The sequence below is a fragment of the Pinus tabuliformis genome, chromosome 4_1, assembly GCF_031772625.1.
Source record: "Pinus tabuliformis cultivar Carrire ecotype Pingquan chromosome 4_1, CPIR1, whole genome shotgun sequence".
Lineage (NCBI taxonomy): Eukaryota > Viridiplantae > Streptophyta > Pinopsida > Pinales > Pinaceae > Pinus > Pinus tabuliformis.
Genome location: NC_142303.1, coordinates 664,494,822 through 664,514,890, shown reverse-complemented (window position 1 = coordinate 664,514,890; position 20,069 = coordinate 664,494,822).

Genomic DNA, 20,069 nt, shown 5'->3' with positions numbered 1-20,069 from the left:
AAGGTCAAATAAAGAGACATCTTCCATCCATGATAGTTAGATTTATCATGGACTTTGTATTTAGCCAGGAAGTAGGATGAGGAACCCATTGAACCTTTTTTCCTTGTCCAACTGTCTTTGGTGATTGTTCTTTCACTCTTGTTTGGGCTTTTTCTTCACCTCGGCTCTCATACCATCTTAATTCTAGAAAACAATGGTATAGGTTCAGGGATTTTACCTTGCACATACTCCATCACTTCTTTTTCTTCCAAGCTCAAATCAAGAGACATCTTCCATCCATGATAGTTAGATTTATCATGGACTTTGTCTTTAGCCAGGAAGTAGGATGAGGAACCCATTGAACCTTTTGTCCTTGTCCAACTGTCTTTGGTGATTTCTCTTTCACTCTTGCTTGGGCTTTGTCTTCACCTCAACTCTCATACCATGTTAATTCTAGAAAACAATGGTATGTTCTATGATTTAGAGAAATTTTACTTCAATTTCTTTATTAGCCCAGTATCAATATTTAGATTAGCAATCACATCAACATGATAGTAAAATGCAGATAGACCATAAACATAAACAGTATAAGACAAGCCAAGACAAGAGGACACAAGATGTAGCATCAGCCAGGGACAAACCCCAATGTGGGGAAAACCTTGATCAAATCTTCTTTTAGTCTTCAATAGTTTAGCAAAGAGAGATAGTACAATTTACAAATATTATATCAACAACAAAAGAGCCCTAGCCAAAAAAGTCAACGTTGGTCAACATGGCATATTTGACCCTCAACAAATCGGTCAACTTCAGTCAACTTCAGCCTCCAAACATCAAGATAAAACAACCCTCAAAACAGTCAAATTCAGCCCAGTCAAAGTTTGGTCAAACAACCCACCTGCAGTCAGCCCTAGCTGCAGTCAACGCTAGTCAATAGTTAACGTTTAGCCTTGATTTTTGTGCCAAAAAATGCGGCCTCCCCAAACAAAGATATCCCTCACAAAAACGTAGTCAAAGGAGGTCAACACATTCTAGTCAATGCTTGGTCAAACTATCCAGAAATTCAATCTCCTGAAATTTCGGCCTCTTGAAATTTCGCTCTCCTAAAATTTCGGACGTGCGGAGAGAGAGAGGCCCAAAAATCCATACCCAATCAATGAGGAAAGAGAGAGAAAAGTGTGAAGATGGGTGTGTCCAAATGAGGCTAAGTCACCTCCTATTTATATGCAATGTTGAGGATGAATAGACGTGATTGTTGGGCTTCTGAGCCTACATAAGTTTGTTGGTCGGCTTTGACAATTTGACCATAATTAAAATAAATTCATAACTTCATTTGTACATGTCAAAATCAGATGATCTTTAGATCAATCCTACACCTCTCAGAGAGAGGAATCCAAGAAAAATATCAGCTATCATAAATAAGATGACCCATGTGGCATTTGGCCCAAGTTTCCAATTATAACATATTTGAAAGAGCCTCCTTGTACCCAATGAAGTGCCTTGAGGCACCATTATCAATCAACCAGTTTCCCAAGGTGTCCAGAGGAGAGGCAATAGAAAGGGAAGATATAAGATAAAATTCTTTTTTCTTGGTATTTACAACATTAGATTCATCGTACCTAGAGTTTCTTGTTCTTTTGGGAGCTCGATCATTTCCAAGTTGAGTAGTGGAAGTATTCCTTTTTCCTTTGTTATTGAACCTGCCATTCCTTTGATTGTTGTTGCCCCTGGAATTGTTGTGGTCGTGGTTGTCATCATCATGAGGCGTATCCCTTCTATTAGGACACTTCCTATCATAGTGGCCAAATTTGTTACAAATGAAGCATTTTCCCTTCCTTCCATTTTTTAATCTAGGTCTTCCTTGACATTGCTTCTTTGAACCTGCATTGTTCTTCTTCTTAGCATGCATGGAGAATGTAGTAGGTTCATTCCTACTAGAAGGCATATCCATTTCCATCATCCTTGTTTCTTCTTGAGAACATCTGGTCAGCAATTTTGCAAAACCTAGAATCCTGTTGTTGTTGACAATAGCAGTGTTAAACACATGCCATTCACGAGGGAGACCTCCATGGGAAATGAGAGTGAACTCCCTGTCATCAATAACCTCTCCAATTGAAATATCATTTTTGATCTCTATAATCCTCATGAAGTAGGATTGAATATCTTTGTCTTTTCCCTTCTTTATGTCCTTCAGCTTGTTCTTGAGAAAAGAACTTGGTTTGCATTGTTAGCTTTGAACATGCCAACCAACCTATCATATATCTCTTTTGATGTGTTCAAATTGGAGATGTAAGCAACTAAATGCTTATGAATAGAATCCTTGATGATCTTCTTGGCTTTGACTTCACCTTTCTTGTACTTTGTCTTAGCAACAGTTGATGCATTTAAAGGAGGTTCAGTAATCTTTCCCTGCACATAGTCCATAACATCTTTCTCTTCTAAAGTCAAATCAAGAGACACCTTCCATGCATGGTAATCAGACTTATCATGAAGCTTGTCATCAGACTTGAAGTAGGATGTGGAGGCCATTGAATCTTGTCCTTGATTAAAGGATCTCAGTGATTTCTCTTCTCAGTGATTGCTCTTCTCACTCTTGTTTGGGCTTTGTCTTCACCTCAGTTATGATACCATGTTAATTTTAGGTAACAATGGTATGTTCTATGCTTAAGAGCAATTTTACTTCAATTTTACTACTAGCCCAATATCAATAACCAAATTAGCAATCACATTAATGTGATAGTAAAATGCAGATAGAACATAAACAATAACAGTAGAAGACAAGCCAAGACAAGAGGACACAAGATGTGGTGCATGCCAGGGACAAACCCCAATGTGGGGAAGCCCTTTTATCAATTTGTCTTATTATTCTTCAAAAGTTCAACGAAGAGAGAGAGTACAATATGCAAATTTTCACTTGCCTAATCAAAGTCAAAGTTGTCCTGTAAAATAGAAATCATAGGAAGCCCCTAACCAAAAACTCAACGCTAGTCAAACAGGGCAGAATTCCTCCTCCAATTTAGCTCGGTCAAACCCAGACAACTCGGCCTCCAACAGTTCTCCTAATCAGCCCAAAACAATACCAAAAATCACAGTCAAACTTGGTCAACTCAAAAGTCAAACATGCGGTCAATTTTCTGCAGTTGATGTTGGTCAAACAGTACAGGTTTCCTTGATTTCTGTGCCCAGAAATGCGGCTTGCCCAAACAGAATTTTCCTCACCAAAAACAGAGTCAAATAGGTCAACATTGGTTAAAACCCTTCCTGAAATTCGGTCAATGATGGTCAATGTCCAAGACAAAAAATGACTATCTCCTTCCTCACGTGTGAAGAGACTGCCTAAAAATCTGTACCCAATCATGTGAGGAGACAAAGATGTGTCATAAGTGAAGTGAGCAAATGAGGAAGAGGCTCCTTTTATTTATATGCAACGTTGTGGGCTTGACAGCCTAAATTAGATTGTTGGCCAACCTTGACAATTTGTCCATAATAGAAATGCATTTGTAATTCCATTTGCACATGTCACAATGAGATGATCTTTAGATCAATCCTACACCTCTCAAAAAGGAAATCCAATAAAAATATCAGTTGCTTCATATGAGCTGTCCAAGGTGAAGTTTGGCCCTAGTTGCCAAATTTGACACTTTCTCCCCACAACATCTCAATTCACAATCAAACAAGTTTCCATTCTTATTGAGTCTTATAAGGACACTGGGTAGTTGAATATAATCTATAAAAGAAAACATCTCCAACATTTCAGAAGGAAGTATGTACAAAATGAACTATTGCCTAGGCTGCATCGTAAGCCAAGAAACCAATTGTATCAATGTAGAGATCAAAACTGCCAATTTTTTTGTAGTATGCTCCATCTAGCATTAAAAGCATACCATCAATATGCAAATGGAGTATGTTGATGTAAACCAATGAATCTTTGAAGTGAGTTCGTGATATGGCAATTTAACACAACAAAAATGGGAATATGACATACTCAGGGTCACCTTTGTCAGGTCAGCTCTGTAATGACATATTTTAACTTCTTTCTTGCCCTATTGATAGTAAGCTTCTATGCTACATCTTCTGTTCCTTTCTTTTTAAATTATTCCAAAAAGCTATTTTGAGGACTCCTTTAGAGTTACTCGATAAATTGATGTGTAACATCTAGCTCCAAGTTGGGGATACGTGTCATTTTCGAAGGCACTTGAGAACCCCAGAGAACTTCATAATCTCATCACGCAAGAACAAAATACCAAGTAAAATCAAACAACTAATGCAAACACTTCCTCATTAATTCTGAAACTATTGAAATATCATTATGACAAAGAAATTGTAGTAGAAGGCAGCAACAAAAGTAGAGGTAAGTTGTCTTTTGGTGCAAAATTTATTTATGATTTGTTATGAAATATTTTTGTCTTCAAATATAATAGTTTTTCCCTCCCTTAACTATTTAGGGTTAATGATATTTAATGTTTGCATACGATGTAATTTCTAGTGAATAAGATTGTTCATAATATTGTTGGTCTCTTTTTAACATTTTTCGTAAGATATTTAGATTTTTGTTTCATACTTCTCACACCATTTTGTGTGTATTTTTTTTGGTGTGCAGGGTATACTTGGTTGGCCATTGATGCAGTTTGGAGCTATATATTAGAGTCTCTATGTATTGTTTCTTTTTGCTTGTTTTCTTTTTGTTTGTTTTTTTTTGTGTTTCGCCGTCGTGGCGCCTTTTGCTATTGTGATGATTCTTTTTTTATTTTATGTTTTTATGGATTTTTATTTATTTATTTAATTTGAGCATGGCCATGCTAGCTTGTGGTTTGATATATATATATATATATATTATTTATTATTAATTTTATGTGTTTTTTCTTTTATTCTTTTTTTTTTGGATTCAATGTGTGTAGAAATTAAATTCGTCCCTACAACCCATTTTGTAAGTTTAATTCCAAAAGTATAGTGGGAAAAGATGATGGAGGTATGTATTGAGAAATTTACTTGTTCACTTTTACGTAATTATATCATTCCATACTCATTTTAATTTTGTGTATTTGACTTTTTAATTATATGTGTGCTTGTTTAAATTTATATTCAATGCAGGTAGGGAAGGTGGAGCAATAATGAAAGCCCTAAATATCTTTTTGTGAGATAGACGTGGGGTGTTATAGCAAAGATAGAGGAAATGGCATAGAGGGTGAGCTACCTTTTTTCATAAGATAATCTATTTCGTTATTTGTTTAATATTTCACAAAATAAATTTCATTATTGGTTAAATATATCTGACGATGCATTTTATCATTCATTTAATATTTCTTGGGAAATTTTAGTTGTCTTTTGTGTTTTTGTTTAACATTACTCATAAGATATTTCATAAAAAAAATTGGACTTAATTTAATATTTTTTGGCTTCGCTTTTGGTTGGCTCAATAGGTGGAGAAATTAACCTAGGTTACGACAACTCATTTTGTGGGTTTAGGGATGATGTAGATTCCACAATGTAATGGGTGAAGGAAAATGCTCTATTGTTGGTTTAATATTTCTTGTGAAATTTTATTTGTCTTTTGTGTTTTGTTTAACATTACTCATAAGATATTTCATAGAATTTTTTGTTGCTAATTTAATATTTTTTGTGTTTTTTCTTTTATTATCTTTTTTTGGATTCAATGTGTGCAAAAATTAAATTTGTCCCTACAACCCATTTTGTGAGTTTAATTCCGAATGTGTAGCAGGGAAAGATGATGAAGGTATGTATTGGGGAATTTACTTGTTCAATTCTACATAATCGTATCATTCTGTACTCATTTTAATTTTACCTATTTGGTTTTTTAATTACATATGTGCTTGTCTAAATTTAAATTCAATGCAATTAGGGAAGGTGGAGCAATGATGAAACCTCTGAATATCTTTGTGTGAGACAGACATGTGTGGCGTTATAGTGAAGGTAGAGGCAATGGCATAGAGGGTGAGTTACTTTTTTCTTATAAAATAATGTATTTCATTATTTGTTTAATATTTCACAAAATAAATTTCATTATTGGTTAAATATTTCTAATGATACATTTTATTGTGAATAATAATGTCTTTCAAATTAATTACATCATTAGGTGGAGAAATTAAACCAGGTTGTGGAAACTCATTTTGTGGGTTTAGGGATGACGCAGATTCTACAATGTATTGGGTGAAGGAAAATGCTCTATTATTGGTTTAATATTTCTTGTGAAATTTTAGTTGTCTTTTGTGTTTTTGTTTAACATTATTCATAAGATATTTCATATAATTTTTTGGTCTTAATTTAATATTTTTTGCCTTGGCTTTTGTTTGGTTCAATAAGTGGAGAAATAAATTAAGCTAGGTTCTTTAGGGATGATGCATATTCCACAATGTAATAGGTGAATATGGAGCAGAAGGTACACATGGTTTAATGTATTCATTTAAAGTAGAAACATATTATATTATTTGTATTTATTTATCAATTGAATTCAACAAAATGTAAGTAAAGGATGGAAGTAGTGTTCATAACACTGTAGAAATATACTCATATATTATATTATTTGTCATTTATTTATCAATTGAAATCAATGGAATGTAGGTAAAGGATGGTGGAGCAACACTGTTGACATATACTCATGTGAAGGCTATGTAAGGTATTGTTAGCATATGGAATGGTATAGGTAGATAATAAGTTCTACCATTATCAATAATAGTGCATGTTGTGGGTTTAGAATTGATGTAGGTTCCACGTGTGCAATGGGCTAGGAGAAAATTGTGGAGTAGGAGGTATGTTGATTCCATATCGGTTGAACATAAGTCATTTGTTGTATGTCATTATATCATGTGTTGTACAAAGATATGGTTAGTCCTTTTTTTGGTGCAAAATAGATGCACACTCTTATGAAATGCTTGTTTCAATTATAATGATGCTCCTCACTCCTTAACTATTTGAGGTTTGTGATTATTGGCTTTTGCATAAAATATACTTAGTTTTGCATAAGATCTTTTTTGTTACTGATCAAGATTTCTCATTACATATCGGAATACCTTTTCAATGTTTTTCATGATATTTTTTGTCTTTGATGGTTTTTTGATAAAATTCTAATTTAATATTGAGTGCAACACAATGCAGGGAAAGCAACATGAAGGATATCTAATGAACTTTTGAAATATCTATGAGAAACATTGCATTATAATGAAGGGTTAGAGGCAGAGGTGAGTTCTCTTTTGTTGTAAAATCCATGCGATCTTGTGATGAAATATCTTTTCATTTTTCTGATATGCAGGATGTCCTTGATTGGCCATAGACGCTTTGTGGGCATATAGAGGAGAGTTCCCCATTCATTGTTATTATTATTATTTTAGTTTTATTTTTAGATTTTGTATATTTTACATATCTTTTTCTTTTTTCTTTTATTGCTATTGTTGTTTGTTTCTTTTGCTATTTCTTGTTGTGTTTTTATTTTCCTATAGCTATGGTTATTATTTTTTACCTTTTATTATTTTGCTTTTAATAGCATGACCATGCTAATTTGTGGTTTGATGTTTTACTTTTGTGTTTATTTTCTCTTGTATATTTCTTACCTTTGTTCATGCCTTCTTGTTTTTAATTCAATGGGTGGGGAAAGTAAAACAAGTTGATGTAGATTCCATGGATGTAATTGATGAAGGTTAAAGAGGTATGTATAAGGGAATTTACGTGTTTGTTGCTACATAATTTTATGATTCCATGTTTAAATTGGACTCTTTGCTTTGCTTCTTATATCTTGGTCTTTGTATCCCAGACGATCTGGGTCGTTCGATATAAGGCGATCTTGGCCATTCGATTCGGCTGGGCTGTTCTATCTCGGTCAATCTTGGCTGTTAGTTAATAATTAATTAAAAAAAATTCGTTTCGTTCTATTTGCTGCCCAACTGTTTACCCTAATCAACCCAACCCGTCTGTACCCAGCGAGTCTGTCCTACGCGCGGATAGTCGCATTTGATGTAGAGGAAGGCGGGGGTGTACATGAGGGCACGAGCGGAGGATTGTTGTAGAGGAGGGCGGAGGACCTTTAGAGGAGGGTTTGGGCAGGGGATTGCGAGACGATGACGAGGGCCACAAAGGAAGAGGGGCCTTCTTCTTGGCTACACGAGGGCCGCAGAGGATGAGGGGCCTTCTTCTTGGCTACACGAGGGCCGCGTAGGCTATTTTTTCTGTAGGAGGAGGAGGGACAGGAGGATGAGGATGGCCACAATGAGAAATAATCAGTTGGTCGTTTTGCCCTCCATCCGAATATGGTGCCCTCTGCATCACAAATGGTTATGGTGGTAGTTATTAGGTTATATAGATATTCTGGGTTACTGTTCTCCTTTCTCATCTCATATTTTGCTTTATGTTTCCTGCCTTTACTATACTATTGTCAACCACTATTCTATTTTGCTTATATCTGTTGTTGTTCCTGAGAACTTGCAACTCAGCTCTATGGATGTTTTCTTGTCCTGTTTATTTAAAATTTTGTTATTTTGTTGTTTTGAACCAATGAAATTCAATTGTTTTTGTTGTGTGGGATTGATTCTGCTCTACCTAAGGACAAAGCCCTACAAGTTAACTATTGATAAGCTTCTCCCTTCACTTGAAAGCTTGTGTCTATACTCGCAAAAAGCTAGAAACAACAAACAAAACTAAAAAGGTGTGTTTCTTTTCGAAACTAAATAGGTGTTACTTTCCTTATCTTTCCATCTACCATTGACATTTTAACATCTCATTGCTTGTGTCTTTCATATAATTTTTGCAATGAGGTTCAGTTTTTAGGTGTAAAAGTTATAATATTAACAACAGTTAGATACTCACTCATATTTCCCCATAACTGCAGGCAAGCCACCCACTGTCACCTTAGTGGCCTTGCCTCTCGCTTTAAGGCTAAGAAGGGACTTCCTTACCTAAGAGGATTTTCATGTTTCTAGCTTATGGTTTTAGTAGATTAGCAAAGTCATATTACTGCATATTAGCTATTTCAGGCCACATGTTGCCATTCAAAAGTCCCAGAACACTATTTGGCTGAGGTTGCCAGGCAGCTGCTCAAGGGCTTGCATTACCTGCACCAAAACAAAGTCATAAGACTACTGTCCAAAATTTAGCTTTAGTGTGACTTTCAGGGGTTAAGAATTTTAACTAAATGGAAAAACATATCCAAATGCACACGGAATTTCCAGTCATAGCTAGACTTTACAAATATCTTCATAACTTTGAATGGAAGCCTATCCATAGTAGCTCTGTTAAAATAAGGATTCCGCTTGATCGTGGACTTGGGCGTGAATGGAAGGATTCAAAGCAGTGTTTACCTAAGAGGAGATTTCCTAAGGTCTAATATAGTTAGGATTGGTAGGTAGTGATGAAAAATTCTGAACTCATTTTGACATTTCCATGAAATCAAATGATTCTCAGGATTTTCATGTTTCCAACTTATGGTTGCATCATCAAATTAGGGCATTATCAACAGTTGCATTGTAGGATGTGGAAGTGAAAACGATAATTAAGATTAAACTCTAATTCTCAGGATTTTCATGTTTCTAGCTTACGGTTTTGGATTCGTGTAGCATTCTGGATAGGCCCCATTTTTTGTTATTTTCCTTATCTTTCCATTTACCATTGACATTTTAACAGCTTATTGCCTGTGTCTTTCATATAATTTTTGCAATGAGGTTCACTCAACTCATTGCTTCTTTATCAGCTTGTGACAGACTACTGTCCAAAATTTAGCTTTAGTGTGAGTTTCAGTGGTTGAGAATTTTAACTTCTATGGTGTTTCCATATACATATATTTAACTAAAACAATTAAAGTGGAAATTACCTAATCATAATTTCAAGACAACTACTGCATCCGCAATAGAATCATGTTAGTCCAGGTCAGCGCACATGATCCATGTAACCTTCGTTTGGGGTACCTATACATTGAAGGTTGAAACACTTGAGAACTCCTAAGATTTGGAGGAAGACCTTGCTAGAAGACTTGTTAAAGGTTTGAATATATTTGGAATCATGCAACGTTCTGGATAGGCTCCATTTTTTGTTATTTTCCTTATCTTTCCATTTACCATTGACATTTTAACAGCTCATTGCCTGTGTCTTTCATATAATTTTTGCAATGAGGTTCACTCGACTCATTACAGTGCAGGACTGTTACATGCTCACTATTGTGTCTTAATATTTTATTGCAAGGACAACTGCATAAGAAATGACACAATTCCTACAAGCCTTGTGTTAGAAAATTATATATTACGGAGCAATGGAACACATAAAACATTGCAGAAATATAAACATAGAAAACGCACAAAACAAGAGAGACACAGATATACGTGGTTCACCCAGTTTGGGCTACGTCCACCCCGAACAGCCAGTCCTTCCTTTCTATTATCCAGCAAAATGAAGAGATACAACATACAGCAAAACCGTTGTAATATCCTCTGTTTTCTCTCACAGTCTCACCTCTATGTTTCTCGCTCACCGAATACACATATATCACAGCCTCAAATACAATGCCCTCATATAAAGAGAGGGGTTGCCTTCTAGGGCAAAAAACCCTAAACTAAACATAAGTTCTACCGTCAGATCATCTGCCTAATGAACGGCTCAAATTGACTAGAAATTACTATACTTTTACAAGGCAATTTTACAGCTGTTTTTAGCTTCGGGGGCGCTGCCCCCGAAACCCCCCGCCAGGAGGGGCCCCACGGCAGCGATCATTTTACGGGCGGCATTGCCGCCCCATTTTGAATTGTGGTCCAAAATGCCAGTACTATAGAAGATAATCAGGCTCCACACCCAACAATCTCCCACTTGGAGACTGATTGTAGCAACTCCACCGTTGCTCCATTTGCTGGACAATGACTCCTCTTTGGACCTGGCTGTTTCTCATCTTCATCGTCATCCTTGAAGACCAACTGAAACTGAGCATATTCTCAGTTTCTCCCTGGTTACAACTTTTGTTAGCATATCTGCAGGGTTCTGGCTAGTGTGTATCTTTTCCAGCTTCAACTCTCCATCTTCCAACACTGATCGTATGAAATGGTACTTGAGCTGTATGTGTTTTGTCCTGGAATGAAATGCTGAGTTCTTTGCAAGATGAATGACACTTTGACTATCACTGTATAATGTGCCCATATCATGCTCCTTACCCAATTCACCCATAAACCTTTGTAACCAAATCATTTCTTTACTAGCCTCTGTAGCACCAACATACTCTGCTTCTGTTGTTGAGAGTGCAACAACACTTTGGATTTTTGAAACCCAACTGACAGTTGTTCCTCCGATAGTAAATACATATCCTGTAGTGCTCCTCCTATTATCTCTGTCACCTGCCATATCTGCATCAACATATCCTTGTAGGGATATGTTTGAACCACCAAAGCATAATGCCTGATTTGTGGTACCTCTCAAATATCTGAGAATCCATTTCACTACCATCCAATGTTCCTTTCCTGGATTGTTCATGTACCTGCTTACAACTCCCACTGCATGTGCAATATCAAGCCTTGTGCAGACCATTGCATACATTAAACTTCCAACTGCTGATGCATATGGAACTTTAGACATATAATCCATGTCTTCTTGGGTCTTTGGGCACATTTCTTTGCTAAGTTTGAAATGGCTAGCAAAAGGTGTACTAACTGGTTTTGCATTTTGCATGTTAAATATTTTCAACACCTTTTGTATGTACTCATTCTGAGACAATGTTAATTTTCTATTTTTCATGTCTCTAGTTATTCTCATACCAAGGATTTGTTTTGCAGCACCCAAATCCTTCATTGCAAATGAATTTGCCAATTTTCTTTTGAGCACATTTATTTCCTGCATGTTAGATCCTGCAACAAGCATGTCATCTACATACAATAACAATATAATATAGCTGCCATCATTTTGCCTTTTCAGATAAACACAATGATCAGAGTGACATCTAGTATAACCTTGTTCAGACATAAACTTGTCAAATTTTAGATACCACTACCTTGGAACCTGTTTTAAACCATACAAGCTCTTCTTCAACCTGCACACAAGTTTCTCCTTCCCTTTCACCTCATATCCTTGTGGCTGCTGCATATATATCTCTTCCTCCAAATCCCCATAGAGAAAGGCTGTCTTTACATCTAACTGCTCAAGATGCAAATCTTCAGCTGCTACAAGACTTAAAATAGTTCTGATTGAAGTCATTTTAACAACATGAGAAAATATTTCATCAAAATCAATACCTTTCTTCTGTGCAAACCCCTTCACCACAAGTCTAGCTTTGTACCTTTGCTTTCCTCCATCTTCTTCCTTCAGCCTGTAAACCCATTTATTCTTCAATGTAGTTTTTCCTGCAGGCAACCTGACTAAATCCCAAGTCTGGTTATGCATTAAGGAGTCCATCTCTTCTTCCATGACTACCTCCCACTTCTTCTTGTTTTCAACATGCATTGCTTCTTCATAACATTCATGTTCACCGAAATCAGTCAACAATAAATAATATAATGAAGGAGAGTATCGTTCAGGAGGTCTACCTATCCTGGTAGATCTTCTAACACCACTTTCAGGTGTTTGGGGTGCCTGTTGCTGTTGTGGTGGTTGCTGTTGTTGTGGTTGTTGATTATTATTATTTTCAGGCACCTTTACTTTTTCATTGATTTCATCAAGAACTGCGTATTCCTTGTTTTCCTTTTCGTGTTTCTTTTCCTGCAACTGATTCTTATACAAGACCTTTTCATTGAATATTACATCTCTGCTCCTAATGATTTTGTGATTTTCGTAATCATATAAGCGATAACCAAAATCATTAACACCATATCCAATAAAGGTACATTTCTTTGACTTTGCCTCAAGCTTTGTTCTATTTTCTTTATCAATATGGACAAAGGCCTCACAACCAAAAGGCTTTAAAATAGAGTAGTTTACCTTTTTACCTGTCCATGCTTCCTCTGGAACACCACCATCCAAGGAACTTGAAGGCCCTCTGTTTATTAGATAAACAACAGTATCTACAACATCTGCCCAAAACTGTAAAGGCAATCCTGCATGCAATCTCATGCACCTTGCACGCTCCATGATTGTTCTGTTCATGCTTTTTGACACACCATTTTCTTGTGGTGTTCTTGGAACTGTCTTCTCTCTGCGAATTCCATGCTCTGAACAGTACCTATCAAACTCTTTGCTGCAATATTCACCTCCATTGTCTGATCTAAGACACTTCAATTTCTTTCCTGTCTCAATCTCAACCAAAGCTTTCCATTTCTTGAAAGTATCAAATACATCAGATTTATTCTTAATACAATAAATCCAAGTTTTTCCAGTTGCATCATCAATAAAAGTAACGTAATAACAAGAGCCACCAAGAGATGATACCTGAGCAGGTCCCCATACGTCTGTATGCACAAGCTCTAATTTTTCGTTCTTCTTTTCTTTCCCAACTCTAAGAAATCTGACTCTCTTCTGTTTTCCATAAATGTAGTTCTCACAGAAGTCCAAATCAACATTCTTCAAACCTGGCAACAAATTCTTTGACTGAAGAATCTTCATCCCTTTTTCACTCATGTGTCCGAGCCTATGATGCCATAATGTTGCATCTGCTCCTTTGGAAGTCAAAGCATTAACAGAGTTAGAAATACCATTGCATAAATACAATGTACCAACCTTTTCACCTTTTGCTATTACTAGGGCTCCTTTTGTGACCTTCCAAGCTTTATCTGTGAAAGTTGTCACACAACCTTCACTGCCTAACTGCCCTGTTGAAATCAGATTTTTCTTTAGATCTGGAACATGCCTTACCTCCTTTAGTAGCCATTGGTTTCCATTCTGTTGTTTTACAAGAACCTTACCCATTCCAACAATTTTATAGGGTTTGTCATCACCTAGACGAACTTGTCCAAAATCTCCTTGAACATAGTCATAAAAGTATTTCTTTTCAGGTGTGGCATGGAATGAGGCCCCTGAATCTACCACCCAGGAATCAGTAATATTTTCGAAAGAAAGAATCAAAGCATCTTGTAACACCTCACCTGTCACATTTGCTTCATGATTGTTTTCTTGTTGTGCATCTCCTTCTTTTCCCTTCCGAGATCTACAGTCTTTCTTTAGGTGTCCTTTCTTTCCACATTTCCAGCACACTATCCCCGATCTGGACTTGGATCTGCCTTTCCTTGATTTACTGCGATATCCTGAGCTCTTTCCTCTTTCCATTTTTCTTCCTCTAGACTCTGCACTCAAAGCATTTCCCGATGTCTCACCGGAGCTTTTCCGTCGCATTTCCCCGCTAAGGATAGCACCGACAACATCATCAAACTTTAAAGTACTAGATCCAGAAACGGAGTTACTAATGGCCATTACCAAACCATTCCAACTTTCTGGTAATGAGCACAAGAATAACAGAGCTCTAACTTCATCATCAAAGTTTACCCCTACAGAACTTAACTGGCTTGTAACTGTATTAAAATCATTTAAATGGTTTGCAACAGATCCACCTTCTGACATATTCATATTAAATAACTGTTTCATAAGAAATACCTTGTTTGAGGCCGAGGGTTTTTCATATAGTTTCGACAACGTCTGCATCAAACCCTCTGTCGTGGTTTCCTTCGAAATGTTGAAGGCGACTGACGCAGCAAGACACAATCGTATTGTTCCGAGTGCCTTTCTATCGAGAAGGTTCCATTCTTCGTCTTTCATACCCGTCGGCATCTTTGTTTTTCCGCCCAATGGTAGGTATAGATCTTTCTGATACAGATAATCTTCCATCTGCATCTTCCACAGTGAGAAGTTTTGGCTGTAAATTTCTCGACCCTAAAATTACCATCTTCCGCCATTGCTCCCACTCGAACCAGGAACCCTTCTTTCCTGCGAGTTTATCAGCCAAATAGACCTTCGGCTCTGATACCAGTTGTTAGAAAATTATATATTACGGAGCAATGGAACACATAAAATATTGCAGAAATATAAACACAGAAAACGCACAAAACAAGAGAGACACAGATATACGTGGTTCACCCAGTTTGGGCTACATCCACCCCGAACAGCCAGTCCTTCCTTTCTATTATCCAGCAAAATGAAGAGATACAACATACAGCAAAACCGCTGTAATATCCTCTGTTTTCTCTCACAGTCTCACCTCTATGTTTCTCGCTCACCGAATACACATATATCACAGCCTCAAATACAATGCCCTCATATAAAGAGAGGGGTTGCCTTCTCGGGCAAAAAACCCTAAACTAAACATAAGTTCTACCGTCAGATCATCTGCCTAATGAACGGCCCAGATTGACTAGAAATTACTATACTTTTACAAGGCAATTTTACAGTTGTTTTTAGCTTCGGGGGCGCTGCCCCCGAAACCCCCCGCCAAGGGGGGGGCGACCCCCCACGGCAGCGATCATTTTACGGGCGGCGTTGCCGCCCCATTTTGAACTGGGGTCCAAAATGCCGGTACTATAGAAGATAATCAGGCTCCACACCCAACACCTTGCTACGTTTGTCTTAATATAAACAATAGGTAGTATTATTTTCTTGATTTTTTTCTTATGATACTGCATATCTCTCTGTAAGTTGTCTCCTCCAGAAAGCAGTATGGGGATATTCCCCAAGAATCATCACTATAAAGTGAATAATTTTTACACAGTCACTATTGTAGATGTATCCTCCTCTCCTCTCTCTATGGGAGATGAGACCAAGTAAAATGACTGACAAGTTAGATTAAGTCATTTCTTTGTTTTTAGGTGTAAAAGTTAAAATATTAACAACAATTAGATACTCACTCATACTTCCCCATAACTGCAGGAAATCCACCCACTGTCACCTCAGTGGCCTTGCCTCTTGTTTTAAGGCTAAGAAGGGACTTCCTTACCTAAGAGGATTTTCATGTTTACAGCTTATGGTTTTGGATTCATGCAACATTCTGGATAGGGTCCATTTTTAGTTATTTTCCTTATCTTTCCATTTACCATTGACATTTTAACCGGTTAATATATGGGTTTTAATTGACAAATTTGTTGTGATTATATGATGTATTTTCTGATTGTGAAGCTTAACATACCTTTCATTCTTTAGAATCTGTTTTGAAATGGAAATATATGAAATATGACATTTATTTACCTAGAAATCTAAAATTCAAATTATGTTGATAGGTTAATACTTTATTCTTTATCTAATAGTCCATAGACAATAGAAATAATAAGAACCCGAAAGCAAGACATTTTGATCTTTAACTTCTAAGATGTTTCCATATAGATATATTTAACTAAAACAATTAAAGTAGAAATTACCTAATCGTAATTTTGAGATAGTTGGAGGAAGACCTTGCTAGAAGACTTGTTAAAGGTTTGAATATATTCGAATTGATTGCAGGGAGATATGAAAAAAGCAGTTAATTATTTATTCCATAACTGACTGAATTAGATCATGAGTCTATTGCTTTTGTTTAAAGACGGAGAAGACAGTAGGGTAGAATTTGTATCATTCAAAGATTTTAGAAATAGATGTCAAGCCAGGGTAACTCCCAAATGGGCAGTAGAAAACTGACTGATTATTTCATTAGGCAACTATTGTTGATATACATAAAATGGACGGATCAGTTCATCTTCTTGATGACTGTTCACGTTCCTGTTTACCCAACCGTTGAAGATTAGGTGTGAACATTCCCCCCCTTAATCTGAAGGGATGTTGGTGAGCCCAAGCATCGTTCTGAATCTTTCAAGTTTTTCTCTTCCAAGCGCTTTGGTGAAGATGTCTGCAATTTGCTCATTTGTGGAACAATGACGCAGATGGATTGTTTTGGCCTCAACATGATGTCGGATCAGATGATATTTAGTAATGATGTGCTTAGTACGATCATGGAACTTTGGGTTCTTGGCCAAATTTATTGCAGAGGTGTTATCAATCATGAGTGGAGTTGATTGTACTTGTTTTACCTACAAATCTTCAAGAATTTTCCTGAGCCACACAATTTCTTTCATTGCTTCAGCTGCTGCCACGTATTCTGCTTCTGTTGTGGAATCTGCTGGAACTGATTGTTTGCGTGATCTCTAGGAGATAGCTCCTGATCCAAGACTCATAGCATATCCTGAAGTAGATACCCCAGTTTCTTTGTCTCCATCGAAGTTTGAATCAGAGTATACAATCAAGCTGAAGTCGTCCACCTGTGTATACTTGATTCCAAGGTCTTGAGTTCCCTTCAAGTACCTTAGAACTCTTTTTGCAGCAGACCAATGTCCCTCACAAGGCTTTTGCATAAACCTGGAGAGGATTCCAACAGCAAATGAAATGTCTGGTCTGGTAGTAGTGAGGTAGATGAGACTTCCTACAAGCTGTCTATACTTTGTTGCATCCTCAAATTCCTTCAATAGATGAGAGCTTCAAGTTTTGTTCCATTGGAGTAGAAAGAGGATTGCACTCTGTCATGCCAAATCTGTTTAACAAATCTCCAATGTATTTCTTTTGAGAAAGAAATATGGATTTTGGATGTTGGGTTACTTCAATGCCAAGATAGTAATTAACATAGCCCAAATCAGTCATTTCAAAACTTTTTCCTAATTCTTTCTTTATGGATGCAATATAGCTTTCATTTTTACCTGTCATTAAAAGATCATCTACATATACCACAAGATATACAATTGTTTTGCCAACTTTCTTGACAAATAAAGTTGCATCATCAAGATCAAAATGTTTGAAGTTGAGTTTCAGAAGATGCTTAGTTAGTTTTTCATACCAGGCTCGTGGTGCTTGTTTGAGGCCATACAAGGACTTCACAAGTTTGCATACTTTATGTTCATGTCCTTTCACAGCAAATCCTTCAGGCTAGGACATAAAAACATTTTCTTTTAGATCTCCATTCAAGAATGCAGTTTTTACATCCATTTGATGGACTTTCCAACCATTCTGAGCAGCTAGTGCAAAGAGTGTCCGGATGGTGGCCCATTTTGCTGTGGGGGCAAAATTTTCCTCATAATCGACCCCTTCTTTCTGTGCAAAACCTTTTGCCACAAGCCTAGCTTTGTGCTTGTCAAGTGAACCATCAGCTTTGTACTTGTTCTTGTAGACCCGCTTGCAGCCAATTGGTTTGGTTCCAAATGGAGGATCAACCAGCTTCCAAGTGCCATTGTTTATGAGGGCATCATACTCCTTCTGCATCGCTTCTTTCCATTCATCATGAGAAGCAGCTTCTTTGAAGGAAGTTGGTTCAAAATCTGTAGACAAGTTCAATTCACAATCACAAGTAACATCCATATCAACAGGTGAATTAGAGTTATCTACATCACCTCCATCTTGTCGGTTTGTATTTCTGGTTCCTGTTTTTCCAATTTCATCAGGATGAACACTTTCAAGTGTCTTTGTCAGCCAATTTGGGGGACCTTTCTGAGATGGTCCAGGCTGCTCTGTTGATTGAGTTGGGACTGAATCAAGATTGAGTCTCCCAATTCTATCAATTACATCACTTAAAGGATCATCCGGTGTTGGAGTTTCATGCAAGGGACATTGTTCTTCAGAAGAAGATTCCACATGTTGATCTAGTATAGGAATCCCCCCTTCAAGATGTGGAATCTGATTATCAAACTCTTGAAATGATTTCGTTTTTGAAAATCTATCCAAGCGATCAAGTTGCCGCTCAACAACACTGTTATATTTGGATGATTCAAGAAAAATGACATCTCTAGATACAACAAATTTTTTATTTACTTCATCATAGAGACGGTATGATTTAGAGGTGTTTGAATACCCTAGGAAGATACACTTACGACTTCTAGCACCAAGTTTGTTTCTATGTACCTTTGGTATTAAAGCATAACAGGTGGAACCAAAAATCCTGAGATGTTTTACCGAAGGAACATGTCCATACCACAATTCATAAGGAGTCTTGTTTCTTATAGCACTAGATGGACATCTATTCTTTATATATGCAGCACATAGAACAGCATCAGCCCAAAACATTATCTTTACATTTTTGAAGAAAAGCATGGATCGTACCATATTCAAGATTGTTCTATTCATTCTTTCTGCTACACCATTCTGTTGGGGATTATAAGGTACAATTGTTTGATGTTTGATCCCATGTTGGCGAAGATAGTTTTCAAATTCATTTGATGTATATTCTTTTCCATTATCAGTGCGAATAGACCCAATATGAGATTGTGCATCATTTTCAATCCACTTATGAAAATTCTTGAATGTTTGAAAAGCATCAGATTTGTTCTTCAATAAATAAACCCAACACATTCTGGTGTAATCATCAATAAATGTCATGATATATTTATTTCCATTTGCAGAAGGAACATGCATTGGACCACATAAATCTGAATGAATGAGTTCAAGCTTCCTATGTGCTCTTGAATGTGAATCATGAAAAGACTGTTTGCTATGCTTTCCTAGAATGCAAGCATCACATTGCTTATGTTTTCTAGGAATGGTAGGCAAACCAGCAACACCTTTTTTTTTCAACAAGTGGAGACTATCATAGTTTAAATGTCCAAATCTAGCATGCCATAATAAACTTGACGGAAGTGTACCTTCTTCATGATGAGAAATATATGAGAAATGTTGTGCATGAGCAGAGGTTCCTTTCAGTTTAAGAAGTCTTTCTTCTTCTATTCCCCTCATGACAAGTGAGTGGTCAGATGCCTTTCTTACCTCAAGCTTTCCATCAAACATATGAATGGAGTGACCTTGCTAGCGGATGTGGACCAAGGACATCAAGTTTCTCTTGAGCTGTGGGAGATATAGAACATGATCTAGAAGAAAGTCTGGAAGACCAGGCAGTTTAAGCCTGATTGTGCCAAGCCCTGATGGCTTGATTTTTGACTGATATGCAAAGTATACTGCTCCATCAACATTGTCAGTGAAATCTTCAAAAGAATCTTTCCTATGAGTCATATGACAGGTTGCTCCTGAATCAAGCAACCAATCATTTTTCGAAGAAGCAAGTGAAGCATTAAACAAATCTTCATTTACTCCAATGTTACATTGTGCCTCAATATAGTGAGCGGATTCAGGTGCTTTACCTTTGTCTGTGTCATCAATTTTACCTTTCTGCTGATTTCTTCTCTGATCAATTTTGTCCCATGGTAGCTTGCATGTAGAAGCATCATGTGATCCATTTCGTTTGTAGCGAATGCAAT